The sequence below is a fragment of the Perca flavescens genome, chromosome 2, assembly GCF_004354835.1.
Source record: "Perca flavescens isolate YP-PL-M2 chromosome 2, PFLA_1.0, whole genome shotgun sequence".
NCBI lineage: Eukaryota > Metazoa > Chordata > Actinopteri > Perciformes > Percidae > Perca > Perca flavescens.
The window spans coordinates 3,604,498-3,619,660 of NC_041332.1; the positions used below are offsets into that span (position 1 = coordinate 3,604,498).

Sequence of the window (15,163 nt, forward strand, 5' to 3'; positions counted from 1 at the left end):
TGCCCGACGAGATGTGGTGGTCAGAGAACGAGTTGGAAATAATAAATCCACATTTCCTTTTTGATTTAATGTAGCGCATTCATTTAGAACAGTAAACAGACAGTTTCACCGGAACTCCTTTAGTAGGTGTCATATATCACTTTTTAATGGACACCCTGCAGCCAATCAGAATTGAGTATTCACCCAGACCAAATGGACAGATTGGAACTCTCTTCCAGGTCATATTGCTAAAATTCAAAATATTATGAGTTTTAAAAAACAAATAAAAGGATTTTTTATGTTAACTTATATTGGTAGATAGAGTATATTGTATGTGTATGTAGAGGTATATGTGTGTGTGCATGTATATGTCCATATGTGAGTGTGTATATATGTATATTTGTGTTTTATGAGAATTTGCTGTCTCGGTGTAGGATTGTTTGTTTATTCATGTTATGTGTTATGTGTGGAACCCCAGGAAGAGTAGCGGATGCATTTGTTGCATTAGCTAATGGGGATCCTAATAAAAGAAAAAGAAAAAAGAAAGACCATGGTATAATAACTAATAACTACCGAGTCAGTTTGGTCATTTCCGCCACTCGGTTTATATCATCGTGAACTGAAAGTCTTTTGTCTTTTGCTACGTTTACACCTCGCGTCCACACTACTGTGGGCGTTTCCGAACCCCGAAAACTTTAAGATTCGGAAACACTGCTTTGGTTTGAAAACTCCAGGGTTAGGGCTGTGCAATTAATCGAAATGTAATCGTGATTATGATTTTCGGCTCCCCAACGATCACAAAAACAGAAATAATCGAGAAAAGCAATTATTTAGCTCGTTACGTTTTGCCAAGTAAACTCTTATTATTTTCTCTTGTGTGTTCTGAATGAAAAAATAAAGTTTAAATAGGAAAAGTACTACATCAAAATTTCACAGACGTATGTGTTTTTTTTACTGTTGATTTATTTAACTTTTTCCACTGTTTTTTAAGTTCAATAATTACATCTTTCCAGAAGTCAACGAGTAATTGTGTTAAATAATCGTGACAGCTGTCTGTCTCTCTCTGTCTGTCTCTCTGTCTGTCTCTGATGCTTACAGACCTTTCAGTAACAGCTGTCTGTCTCTCTCTGTCTGTCTCTCTCTGTCTGTCTCTCTGTCTGTCTCTGATGCTTACAGACCTTTCAGTAACAGCTGTATGTCTCTCTGTCTGTCTGTCTCTCTGTCTGTCTCTGATGCTTACAGACCTTTCAGTAACAGCTGTCTGTCTCTCTCTGTCTGTCTGTCTCTCTGTCTCTGTCTTACAGACCTTTCAGAACAGCTGCTCTCTCTGTCTGACTGTCTTTCAGTAACAGCTGTCTCTCTCTCTGTCTGTCTCTCTGTCTGTCTATGATGCTTACAGACCTTTCAGTAACAGCTGTCTGTCTCTCTCTGTCTGTCTGTCTCTCTGTCTGTCTCTGATGCTTACAGACCTTTCAGTAACAGCTGTCTGTCTCTCTCTGTCTGTCTCTCTGCCTTGTCTTCGCTCCAAGGTAATCAATCCCTGCTCTTACTTTTCACCGTTGCTGTTCTGTCTCCAAAGTATTTTCTCTAGTTTTTAACTTTAACATCCATGATTTTCAACCGCAGAGTAACGCCAGACAGACAATCTACATGCCCAGTGTGTCCCCTGCAACGCTCCCAGAATGCATTGCCCCGCTGCTCCCACAGAAATGAATGGCAAGCGTTGAAACGTAGTAGTTTAACATGAAACAGCCCCGAAATCACCATCACCAAACTCCACCAGACTCCATGTAAATAATCGGGACTTTTAGCGTGTGTAGAGCCAGCATATCTCCACCAGACTCCATGTAAATAATCAGGACTTTTAGCGTGTATAGAGCCAGTATATCTCCACCAGACTCCGTGTAAATAATCAGGACTTTTAGCGTGTATAGAGCCAGCATATCTCCACCAGACTCCATGTAAATAATCAGGACTTTTAGCGTGTATAGAGCCAGCATATCTCCACCAGACTCCATGTAAATAATCAGGACTTTTAGTGTGTATAGAGCCAGCATATCTCCACCAGACTCCATGTAAATAATCAGGACTTTTAGTGTGTATAGAGCCAGCATATCTCCACCAGACTCCATGTAAATAATCAGGACTTTTAGCGTGTATAGAGCCAGCATATCTCCACCAGGCTCCATGTAAATAATCAGGACTTTTGTATAGAGCCAGCATATCTCCACCAGACTCCATGTAAATAATCAGGACTTTTAGCGTGTATAGAGCCAGCATATCTCCACCAGACTCCATGTAAATAATCAGGACTTTTAGCGTGTATAGAGCCAGCATATCTCCACCAGACTCCGTGTAAATAATCAGGACTTTTAGCGTGTATAGAGCCAGCATATCTCCACCAGACTCCATGTAAATAATCAGGACTTTTAGCGTGTATAGAGCCAGCATATCTCCACCAGACTCCATGTAAATAATCAGGACTTTTAACGTGTATAGAGCCAGCATATCTCCACCAGACTCCATGTAAATAATCAGGACTTTTAGCGTGTATAGAGCCAGCATATCTCCACCAGACTCCATGTAAATAATCAGGACTTTTAGCGTGTATAGAGCCAGCATATCTCCACCAGGCTCCATGTAAATAACTAACCCAAATCCTTGTTTAACGATGAGCGGTTGTCTGAGTTGTTGTGCAGGTAAAGTTTGACTCCTGTCCTTGTGTCTCTGTCCCAGATTCAACTGTCCAGAATCAATTCACATTATGCAAAGGATCCCTACAGAGATGGACCTTTTTAGTTAAAGAGTAAGATCCTTTTTGTCTAACATGAAAAAGCCCCAAAACTAGACAAAGTCAAACAACCTCACGAGACTCTCTCTCTCTCTCCTGTCTGACAGGGAACAGTTAAACCTCTCCTACGTCTCTGCTCGCTTTGTCAGCCCACAGGAATTCCACACAATAACTTCCCATTCGCTGCGAAGAAAAGGATCTTTTTAACCTCATTAACTCAAAGCCGCCTCACACTGAACTGTTGGAGCCCAGAACACCGTGAACTGTGACCGGGAGGCGAAACCTTCTCCGTCGGAGCCGGGAGACTTTTCAGCCTCGCTTTATGTCTTTATGACGGCTCGGAGGATTCAGGAGGATTCATTTCAATTCAAAACTTTTTAACACCACGTCGTGACCGGTGAGACCCAATCAGGAGGAGAAACGTCGGCGTCGGTGTCTGCGTCGCCAAAAGATCTCCATTTGCAACCGTTGGGACTGCAACACAACCCCGAAACGGGTCAGAAGTGTTTCCTAATGTCTCCGGTTTAGGGGCTCGGAAATACCAGAGCAGGGGGAATGAGAGGGGGAGACACCAGAGCAGGGGAATGAGAGGGGGAGACACCAGAGCAGGGGGAATGAGAGGGGAGACACCAGAGCAGGGGGAGGAGAGGGGGAACACCAGAGCAGGGGAATGAGGGGGGACACCAGAGCAGGGGAATGGGGGGACACCAGAGCAGGGGGATGAGAGGGGGAGACACCAGAGCAGGGGAATGAGGGGGGGAGACACCAGGGGAATGAGAGGGGAAAACACCAGAGAGGGGAATGAGACACCAGAGCAGGGGAATGAGAGGGGGAACACAGAGCAGGGGAATGAGAGGGGGGAAAACACCAGAGAGGGGGAATGAGAGGGGGAAAACACCAGAGCAGGGGGAATGAGAGGGGGGAAAGACACCAGAGCAGGGGAATGAGAAGGAGAAACACCAGGGGGGGGAATGAGAAGGAAAACACCAGAGCAGGGGAATGAGCACCAGAGGGGGGAATGAGAGGGGGGGAAAACACCAGAGAATGGAGAAAAAACACCAGAGGGGGGGAATGAGAAGGAGAAACACCAGAGCAGGGGGAATGAGAAGGAGAAACACCAGAGCAGGGGGAATGAGAAGGAGAAACACCAGAGCAGGGGGAATGAGAGGGGGAAACGTAGCAGAAGATATTCCCTATTTATTTATTTTTGTATATTTTTTTGGGCACGTTAGGCCTTCATTTGTGACAGGACAGCTTAGACATGTAAGGAGAGAGAGAGGGGGGAATGACATGCCGCAAAGGGTCGCAAGTCGGAATCGAACCCGCGGCCGGACCGAGCCTACCAGGTGAGCTACCCAGGCGCCCAAGGTGTTCCTTTTTAAACCAAAACCTAGCGATGTAAACGTAGCCCTACACAGTCCTAACACGAACAAGTGAATCCACGTTTCTAACCACCTGTAGTTAGATTACACCAGGGCTGTGCTCGATTGGAGAAATTCTCAGTCCACTAACACTCGTTCAATCGTATCGACTAATCGACTAGTTGGTTTAATCGACAGGTCTGTAAATCTGAGTTTCTCCGCAAAGACTCATGCTGAAAGCACCACTTTAGTTCTTGTGTTTACCAGAGATGTTCTCGTACGTTTCTGGGAAATAAATCATTCAGCATGAAAACAGCATCAGACATGACTAATGGACTAAAGAGATCTAAGCTGACTAAGACCAGAACCACCGATTAGTCGACTGATCCACTAAGAGGGAGCAGCCCTAGATTACACGGAGTGCAAACAATCGTGTACTTTAGGGACACGTTAGGGCTGCTTGATTATGTAAAAAAATATAATCGCGATTATTTCGGTCCATACTGAAATCACGATAATTTGACACGATTGCTCGTTGACTTCTGCTAAGATGTTGCAATTATTAAAAAAAAAAACAGCGGAAAAAGTTAAATGAATCAACAGTAAAAAATACACATACAGCTGTGAAATTTGCCTCAATACTTAGTCCTATTTTAACTTAATTTTTTCATTCGGAACACACGAGAGAGAAAATAAGAGCTAAATAATTGTGTTTCTCGATTATTCTGTTTTTGTGCGATAATAATAGTTGGAAATTCAGAAGAAAGTGTGACGGCTACTACTACTACCTACTGTGAGAGATCTGGTGCCGATGTTTGTCTCATCAGCAGCTGCAGACATAAACTGTTCTACGTTACTATAAACTATGTTCTACGTATAAACTATGTTCTACGTTACTATAAAATATGTTCTACGTTACTATAAACTATGTTCTACGTTACCATAAACTATGTTCTACGTATAAACTATGTTCTACGTTACTATAAACTATGTTCTACGTTACTATAAACTATGTTCTACGTTACTATAAACTATGTTCTACGTTACTATAAACTATGTTCTACGTATAAACTATGTTCTACGTTACTATAAACTATGTTCTACGTATAAACTATGTTCTACGTTACTATAAAATATGTTCTACGTTACTATAAACTATGTTCTACGTTACTATAAACTATGTTCTACGTATAAACTATGTTCTACGTTACTATAAACTATGTTCTACGTTATAAACTATGTTCTACGTTACTATAAACTATGTTCTCTATAAACTATGTTCTATAAACTATGTTCTACGTTACTATAAACTATGTTCTACGTATAAAACTATGTTCTACGTTACTATAAAATATGTTTACTATAAACTATGTTACTATAAACTATGTTCTACGTTACTATAAACTATGTTCTCTCCATAAACTATTACCATAAACTATGTTCTACGTTTCTACGTTACTATAAACTATGTTCTACGTTACTATAAACTATGTTCTACGTTACTATAAACTATGTTCTCGTTACCATAAAACTATGTTCTACGTTACTAAAACTATGTTCTATAAACGTTACTATAAAACTATGTTCTACGTATAAAACTATGTTCTACGTTATAAACTATAAAAACTATGTTCTACGTTACTATAAACTATGTTCTACGTTACTATGTTCTACGTTACTATAAACTATGTTCTACGTTACTATAAACTATGTTCTACGTTACTATGTTCTACGTTACTATAAACTATGTTCTACGTTAGCGTCTCTCCGTCTTATCTCACACGGATGTCAGCCTGACAGGGAGACAGAAAACAGCTGTTCTCTGCAGAGATGTCCCTTCACGCTGCTAAAGAACACACACACCCTCCTCCGCTCGTCTCTGGGAGTCTTTAACACGTGAGAACATCAACAAAAAAAACGTTCTCCAGTCTACTCAAGACTCCCAGGATGCATTTCAGTAACAAATGTGAAATGTCCAATCGAAAATCAATCAATCAATCACTCGATCAGCTTTTGCTCTTTTCAGAATTGTAATTCCGGAACTTTTTTGAGTCTATATCCAAATTATTAATAATAATAAACTTTTCAAGGAAATGTGATCTATAGCCTTGATTCCTCTTCATATTGCCATTATATTGTTTTCTATGTATGTATCTGTTTTTTCTCATTATGTATTAAGTGCCCATTTCAGTTTTATACATACATATCTTTTATATTTATATTTTATTTTACTGCTATTTATCTTTTACTTTATCAAACATTTGTGCTGTTCTCTGGATGTAAATGTTTATCTCTGTATATGATGCCATATTATTCAGAAAATGTATAACTGGTTTTGTGAAGTTTTGCAAATAAAAAAAACAAAATAATAATAATTAAAAAATGAAAAATCAATCAATCAAAATGTATTTATATAGCACTTTACAACAACCAGCAGGTATCCAAAGTGCTTAACATCAGAAACACACAGCATACAACAGAAAGAATGAACAGAGAAAACAGTAAAATCAGAAAAAGGTTACAAAGAAACAGAAGAATTAAATTGTCACGCGTCACTGCTACGTATTAAAGGCCAGACAAAACAGATAGGTTATGAGTTTGGATCTTAAAAGAAACTCAAAACTTCAGCTTCTGATCACACAGCTTCAGAGTGTGCTGAAGCTAAAGATTAATCAGTCCTTCCAGAAAAAATGCAGAGTTTTTTTGTGATTGTTGTGCGGGCAAAAATCCTTGATTATGCGTCACGTTTTCTTAAAAAAAATGTGATGGAATATGCGGGATATTTATGCAATGTTATACGATGAAATTGCAGGAACTTGCAAAAACTGGTGTTTGATGAAAACTTTCTGCTAAGATATATTCAAGGGGGGGTAAGCTTCGCTTCAGAACTCGAACCTCCTACGGCGCCATTTAGATGCTACCTGGCCATCACCTCCCGTTAGCATCCCATTGACTCCCATTCATTCTGACGTCACTCTGACAGAGAATAACTTTACATCTGAAGCGTTTAAAGACTCTATTTCTCCGTTGTTTATTTCTAAAGAAACATGACAATGTATAAAAGGCTCCATTACCTTGTAGCTCACGTTATGGCTCCGTAGCAGACGCTTTTATAAAAATAGGCTAACGATTGGGTCATAACCACGAGACTTACTGTCACACAGTAGAGGAATTACCGTATAGTACAGGAGAAGCTCACAGGCAGTTTGGACTTCCATTATCTGTTTAGGTTTAATTACTAATGTTAACTAGCATGTTAGTGATCAGTAATTACTAATGTTAACTAGCATGTTAGTGATCAGTAATTACTAATGTTAACTATCATGTTAGTGATCAGTAATTACTAATGTTAACTAGCATGTTAATGATCAGTAATTACTAATGTTAACTAGCATGTTAGTGATCAGTAATTACTAATGTTAACTATCATGTTAGTGATCAGTAATTACTAATGTTAACTAGCATGTTAGTGATCAATAATTACTAATGTTAACTATCATGTTAGTGATCAGTAATTACTAATGTTAACTAGCATGTTAGTGATCAATAATTACTAATGTTAACTATCATGTTAGTGATCAGTAATTACTAATGTTAACTAGCATGTTAGTGATCAGTAATTAGCCTGTGTCTATGTTATCTCCTTACATATACCTACACTCTCCGTCTCTGTGAGATTGGGAATGATTGAGATTTCTCTCTCACAGCTACCAGAAGACTTCACACTTTCAGACACGTTGCTCACGTCACATCTACGTCTTCAAGCTCAGTTGGAGGCTGCTCAGTAACACTCAGCCAGCACCGGGAAAGAGACTTCTGATATCCTCCACTGGTCTCAGACCAGAGACACGGGGTCTGCTGGTCCATTATATATATACTGTCTATGGACGTAATACATGGATATATTATGGGTTGAAAAACTGAAAACATGTCTTATATTTTAGATTCTTCAAAGTAGCCACCCTTTGCTTTTTTATTAATAAGGGAAATAATTCCACTAATTAACCCTGACAAAGCACACCTGTGAAGGTAAAACCATTTCAGGTGACTACCTCATGAAGCTCATTGAGAGAACACCAAGGGTTTGCAGAGTTATCAAAAAAAGCAAAGGGTGGCTACTTTGAAGAATCTAAAATATAAGACATGTTTTCAGTTATTTCACACTTTTTTGTTAAGTACATAATTCCATATGTGTTCATTCATAGTTTTGATGCTTTCAGTGAGAATCTACAATGTAAATAGTCATGAAAATAAAAAGGAAACACATTGAATGAGAAGGTGTGTCCAAACTTTGGGCAAAAAACCTGCGCGCAGTAAACAAGAAGTAGAGGTAAACATGGCGAGACGCAGCACAGCACCACACGTTTGGAGCGAGGAGGAAACCAGTCTCTTTATTAGTGTGGTGAAAACCAGGAATATAATGTCTTTTGTTGATGGCAGAAAGATAGTGAGATTTATAAGAAGGGGACCGAGAAGTTACGCTAAACGTGCATCGCTGTTGACATCGGGATATCGCCAATTGATTACAAATTCCACTTATACAGGAGTAACTCTCTCTGCTCAGGCATTTAAACGGGTTATTCCGAATGTTTCAGAAACCCGAATAATGACCTTAACCCGACCCGAAAACATAACAAACCCGAAAATTGACAGCTTGTAAACGTAGTCATTGTTGTAGAGCTGCCACCTCTTAGTCGATTAGTCGACTAATCGGCCGTTTTGGTCTTAGTCGACTAAGATTTCTTTAGTCCATTAGTCATTTTTTATGCTTATTCATGCTTAATTACTCATTTCCAAGAAACTTCTGAGCACATTTCTGGTGAATTAACGAGATTTAAAGTGGTGCTTTTGCAGGATTAATTGTGGAGAAACTCAGTTTTACAGATGGTTAATTAACTACATTTATATTGTGCTTTTCTAGTCTTAACCACCTCTCAAAGCGCACAGCTCTGTCAATTAAATCAACTAATCGATTAGTCGACTAAATCCTAGAAGTGTTAGTCGACTAAGGAGTTCTTTAGTCGAGGACAGCCATACAGTGTTGCCTTACTTTATCGGAGACAGAAATGAAGCGAAAACAAAGAAAGTCTGTCCAAAACTGATGCAAATACTCAGCTGGAAGGTAAAGTCGGCTGCATGTTTCCTGCAGTAAAGGAGCAGTCTGTGTAATAATGAGACACGCAGCGCTCTTCGGGTCCTCGCTGGAGACTCGCCAGGATGCCGATGACATCACACATGCTTCCCCCCCACCCCCCCACCCCCCTCTGAGGTCATCATTATCACCGTGAGAACAGCAGAGGGAGGAAACACGCTGAGACGCTGCCATCTGGTCTGGGAGGACAGATGTCTCCTGTCTATATGATCCAGATGTGCCGGCTCTATACGGAGGTTCCTGTCTCTCCCTCTGTCTCTCTCTCTGTCTCTCTCTCTGTTTCTGTGTCTCTCTGTCTCTTTCTCTGTCTCTCTTGCTCCTCTCTCTGCAACTCTCAGTTCTTTTAAATCCAGGCTGAAGACATATCTTTTTAATGTTGCCTTTCTTTAAATAACCTATTTTTAACTGCTCTTTCTTTAAAATTCTTATACTGCACTGTACATTTCATTCTTGTCTTTTAATGATCTTAAATTGTTGTTAATTGTTTTAATGCTTTGAAATTGTTTTTAATTGTTTTCTAACTGTTTTTAATGTTTCATGTCTCATGTAAAGCACTTTGAATTGCCTTGTTGCTGAAATGTGCTATACAAATAAAGCTGCCTTGCCTTGCCTTGCCTCTCTCTCTCTGTCTGTTTCTGTCTCTCTCTCTCTCTCTCTCTCTCTCTATCTCTGTCTTTTTCTGTCTCTCTCTCTCTCTGTTTCTGTCTCTCTTTATCTCTCTTTCTGTCTCTCTCTCTCTCTGTCTGTCTGTCTCTCTGTCTCTCTCTCTGTTAGAAGTTAAAGTCCTGCAAAGTGTGTAAGTCTAAGGAAAAAAATGTACTTAAAGTTTGAAAAGTAACAAATTAATAATAATAATAATAATAATAATAATAATAATAATAATAATAATAATAATAGTACTCAGTAGTCTGAAACATCCTGCCATGTTAGAACCAGGAGAGCCAGAGAAAGGAGAGGCTCCAGCCAGCTGCTGTAATGTGTCCTGGTCTAATCCTCTCAGCTGGACTCTGGGCCCTGTCAGCATGGGAGCGTCACTGCAGGGCTGATAATTACTGGGGACCCAAGACCAGGTATGGGGGGGGGGCAGAGGGTCGACAAGGGTTAGAGACACTTTAAAGAGGGAGGTGGGGTGGGGGCTTTATGGACTACAGACTCACCAGCGACTGATTAAAGCTCCACTCACTGTGGGAGAATCCAGCAGAGCAGGCCCAGGCTATACGCTCAGATCTGGGGCTATGTTTGGGGTCCACGCGTTAACGGGGACGGGACCAACGGGTTATGTTAACGTTAGCCCGCGAGAAGACACGTGGAAAGTGCCCCAAAAAAGGTGTTAAATAGCGCCAAAAAAAGCCATCAAAAAACATTCAAAGAAATAGGTACAAAAGCATCGAGAGAAAAAAAAACAAATAGCAAAAACGTTGAAAAAGGTGCGTCCTGTTTTTTCGTCTTAATCCCAGAATGCATCTGACACACACACACAGACAGAGACACACACACACACACACACACACACACACACACACACACACACACACACACACACACACACACACAGAGACACACACACACACACACACACACACACACACACACACACACAGACAGAGACACACACAGACACACACACACACACACAGATAGAGACACACACAGACACACAAACACACAGAGACACACAGAGACACACACACACACACACACAGACAGAGACACACACAGGCACACACACACACATACACAGACAGAGACACACACAGACACACACACACACACACAGACAGAGACACACACAGACACACACACACACACACACACACAGAGACACACACAAACACACACACACAGACACACACACACACACACACAGACACACACAAAACACACACACACACACAGACAGACAGAGACACACACACACACACACACACACACACACACAGACACACACAAACACACACACACACACAGACACAGACACACACGCACACACAGACACAGACACACACGCACACACAGACACATAAACACACACACACACACAGACAGACAGAGACACACACACACAGAAACACACACACACACACAATGTGTCCCTTTTCTTCTGTGAAGCTTCTTTTGTTTCCAGTTTCTAAAAAAATGGGGAAAGTGACCCAAAAGACGTCAAAAAAAATAGCTACAAAAACGTTGAAAAATGTGAGTCCTGTTTTTTCCTCTTCATCCCAGAATGCATCTGTGGTGTGTAGCCAGACCTTACACGTGGACAAAATCAGCTTACATCTTACCTATGGGACCTAGTCGGGGCCGGCTCTCTGCCTGTGAACACTAATTAACTGATTAACTGATGAACCGATTAACTGATGAACCGATTCACTGATTAACTGATTAACTGATTAACTGATTAACCGATTAACCAATGAACCGATTAACTGATTAACTGATTAACTGATTAACCGATTAACCAATGAACCGATTAACTGATTAACTGATTAACCGATTAACCGATTAACCAATGAACCGATTAACTGATTAACTGATTAATCAATTAACCCATCAACTGATTAACTTATTAACTGATTAACTGATTAACTGATGAACCGATTAACCAATGAACCGATTAACTGATTAACTGATTAACTGATTAACTGATTAACCGATTAACCAATGAACCGATTAACTGATTAACTGATTAACCGATTAACCGATTAACTGATTAACTGATTAATCAATTAACCCATCAACTGATTAACTTATTAACTGATGAACCGATTAACCGATTGACCGATTAACTGATGAACCGATTAACCGATTAACTGATGAACCGATTAACCGATTAACTGATTAAAGTGCCCATATTATGAAAAAAACTATTTTGTGTCCACTAAAACCCATCCATGGTGTTCTGAGTGAGATCTGGTTTCTGAATGTGCCCTGCCTTCAGTCTCCTGGTGACCTGGTCACAATCGGCACGACTTTCTACGGCACTGGCCGAAACGACGGGGGCTAGGGGGCTAACCGTTAGCATGCTAGCTCGTTTTGAATGGCAAAACACTGCTACAACACACACTAATTCACCATCATCTCCAAAATAAATTGTATAGAACCACTTACATGTCCCTGCCTTGTAACAGGCCAAAGTTAGAGAAACAGCTAGCTAGCTCATGTAGTCTTACCTAGCTACTGAGCATGTAGTCCTTACCTAGCTACTGAGCATGTAGTCCTTACCTAGCTACTGAGCATGTAGTCTTACCTAGCTACTGAGCATGTAGTCTTACCTAGCTACTGAACATGTAGTCTTACCTAGCTACTGAGCATGTAGTCCTTACCTAGCTACTGAGCATGTAGTCTTACCTAGCTACTGAGCATGTAGTCCTTACCTAGCTACTGAGTATGTAGTCCTTACCTAGCTACTGAGCATGTAGTCTTACCTAGCTACTGAGCATGTAGTCCTTACCTAGCTACTGAGCATGTAGTCTTACCTAGCTACTGAGCATGTAGTCTTACCTAGCTACTGAGCATGTAGTCTTACCTAGCTACTGAGCATGTAGTCTTACCTAGCTACTGAGCATGTAGTCTTACCTAGCTACTGAGCATGTAGTCTTACCTAGCTACTGAACATGTAGTCTTACCTAGCTACTGAGCATGTAGTCTTACCTAGCTACTGAGCATGTAGTCTTACCTAGCTACTGAGCATGTAGTCTTACCTAGCTACTGAGCATGTAGTCTTACCTAGCTACTGAACATGTAGTCCTTACCTAGCTACTGAGCTGTAGTCCTTACCTAGCTACTGAGCATGTAGTCTTACCTAGCTACTGAGCATGTAGTCCTTACCTAGCTACTGAGCATGTAGTCTTACCTAGCTACTGAGCATGTAGTCTTACCTAGCTACTGAGCATGTAGTCTTACCTAGCTACTGAACATGTAGTCTTACCTAGCTACTGAGCATGTAGTCTTACCTAGCTACTGAGCATGTAGTCTTACCTAGCTACTGAGCATGTAGTCTTACCTAGCTACTGAGCATGTAGTCTTACCTAGCTACTGAACATGTAGTCTTACCTAGCTACTGAGCTGTAGTCCTTACCTAGCTACTGAGCATGTAGTCTTACCTAGCTACTGAGCATGTAGTCCTTACCTAGCTACTGAGCATGTAGTCTTACCTGCTACTGAGCATGTAGTCTTACCTAGCTACTGAGCATGTAGTCATGCTACTGAGCATGTAGTCTTACCTAGCTACTGAGCATGTAGTCCTTACCTAGCTACTGAGCATGTAGTCCTTACCTAGCTACTGAGCATGTAGTCTTACCTAGCTACTGAGCATGTAGTCTTACCTAGCTACTGAGCATGTGGTCCTTACCTAGCTACTGAGCATGTAGTCTTGCCTAGCTACTGAGCATGTAGTCCTTACCTAGCTACTGAGCATGTAGTCTTACCTAGCTACTGAGCATGTAGTCCTTACCTAGCTACTGAGCATGTAGTCCTTACCTAGCTACTGAGCATGTAGTCTTACCTAGCTACTGAGCATGTAGTCCTTACCTAGCTACTGAGCATGTAGTCCTTACCTAGCTACTGAGCATGTAGTCTTACCTGGCTACTGAGCATGTAGTCCTTACCTAGCTACTGAGCATGTAGTCTTACCTAGCTACTGAGCATGTAGTCCTTACCTAGCTACTGAGCATGTAGTCTTACCTAGCTACTGAGCATGTAGTCTTACCTAGCTACTGAGCATGTAGTCTTACCTAGCTACTGAGCATGTGGTCCTTACCTAGCTACTGAGCATGTAGTCCTACCTACTACTGCCTACCTGAGCAGCATGTAGTCCTTACCTAGCTACTGAGCATGTAGTCTTACCTAGCTACTGAGCATGTAGTCTTACCTAGCTACTGAGCATGTAGTCTTACCTAGCTACTGAGCCTTACCTAGCTACTGAGCATGTAGTCCTTACCTAGCTACTGAGTATGTAGTCTTACCTAGCTACTGAGCATGTAGTCTTACCTAGCTACTGAGCATGTAGTCTTACCTAGCTACTGAGCATGTGCGACTGACAACAAAGATGTTACAGCAGTAAGAGGTCTCACTCTGTAGCTAAAACAGAGAGCTCAACACACAGGGTGAAAAGAGGAGCTGCAGCAATGTGCAGTACAACTAAAATATGGTGTTTTTTGATAATTAAACCATGTAAACCTATTCTGGTACAACCTTAAAATACAATTATGAACCTGAAAATGAGCAGAATATGGGCGCTTTATACTGATTAACGTCAACACGTCTGCTCAGGGTCAAACTGCAGCGGGACGTCCCGGTAACTGTCCACCCCCACGGGGCTCAGCTGCTCCGGTACGCCCTTCAAATCCATCCCAACGGCAGCGAGAGCTGAAAGTGTTCCTACTACTACCGACGCACGCTTACAATACCAGGAAGGAACTTTCTTAACCGGTGTTGGTCCATGTTTAGATTTTTTGATTAAATGTCCGTTATAAAGGTACAGAGGATACATACGTAGGTGTAATATACCCCACCAGTAACAAAACTGGGCTTTTTCACAGGTTTAGTTCCTCTTCAATAGCTTTTGCTGCTTTTTTTTAAACTTTTGTTGCTATTTTTCAATGTTTTTGTCGCCCTTTTCAAGGTTTATTTTCGACTTTTTTTTTGTGATTGAACTTTTATTTTCAGACACATACACACACACACAGACACACACAGAAACACACACGCACACACACACACACACACACACACAGACACACACACACACACACACACACACACACACACACAAACACACGCACACACACACACAGACACATACACACACACACACACACAGACACACACACAGACACACACACACAGACACACACAGACACACACACAGACACACACACA

At 41.1% G+C, this 15,163-nt stretch overlaps 1 protein-coding gene across 1 annotated transcript in view; it reads right to left on the reverse strand.

Moving 5' to 3' along the window:
• Window positions 1-15,163, reverse strand: part of LOC114572568 (nidogen-1-like) — a 68,432-nt gene that overhangs the window by 49,042 nt on the left and 4,227 nt on the right. The gene's annotated exons all lie outside the window — the stretch shown is intronic.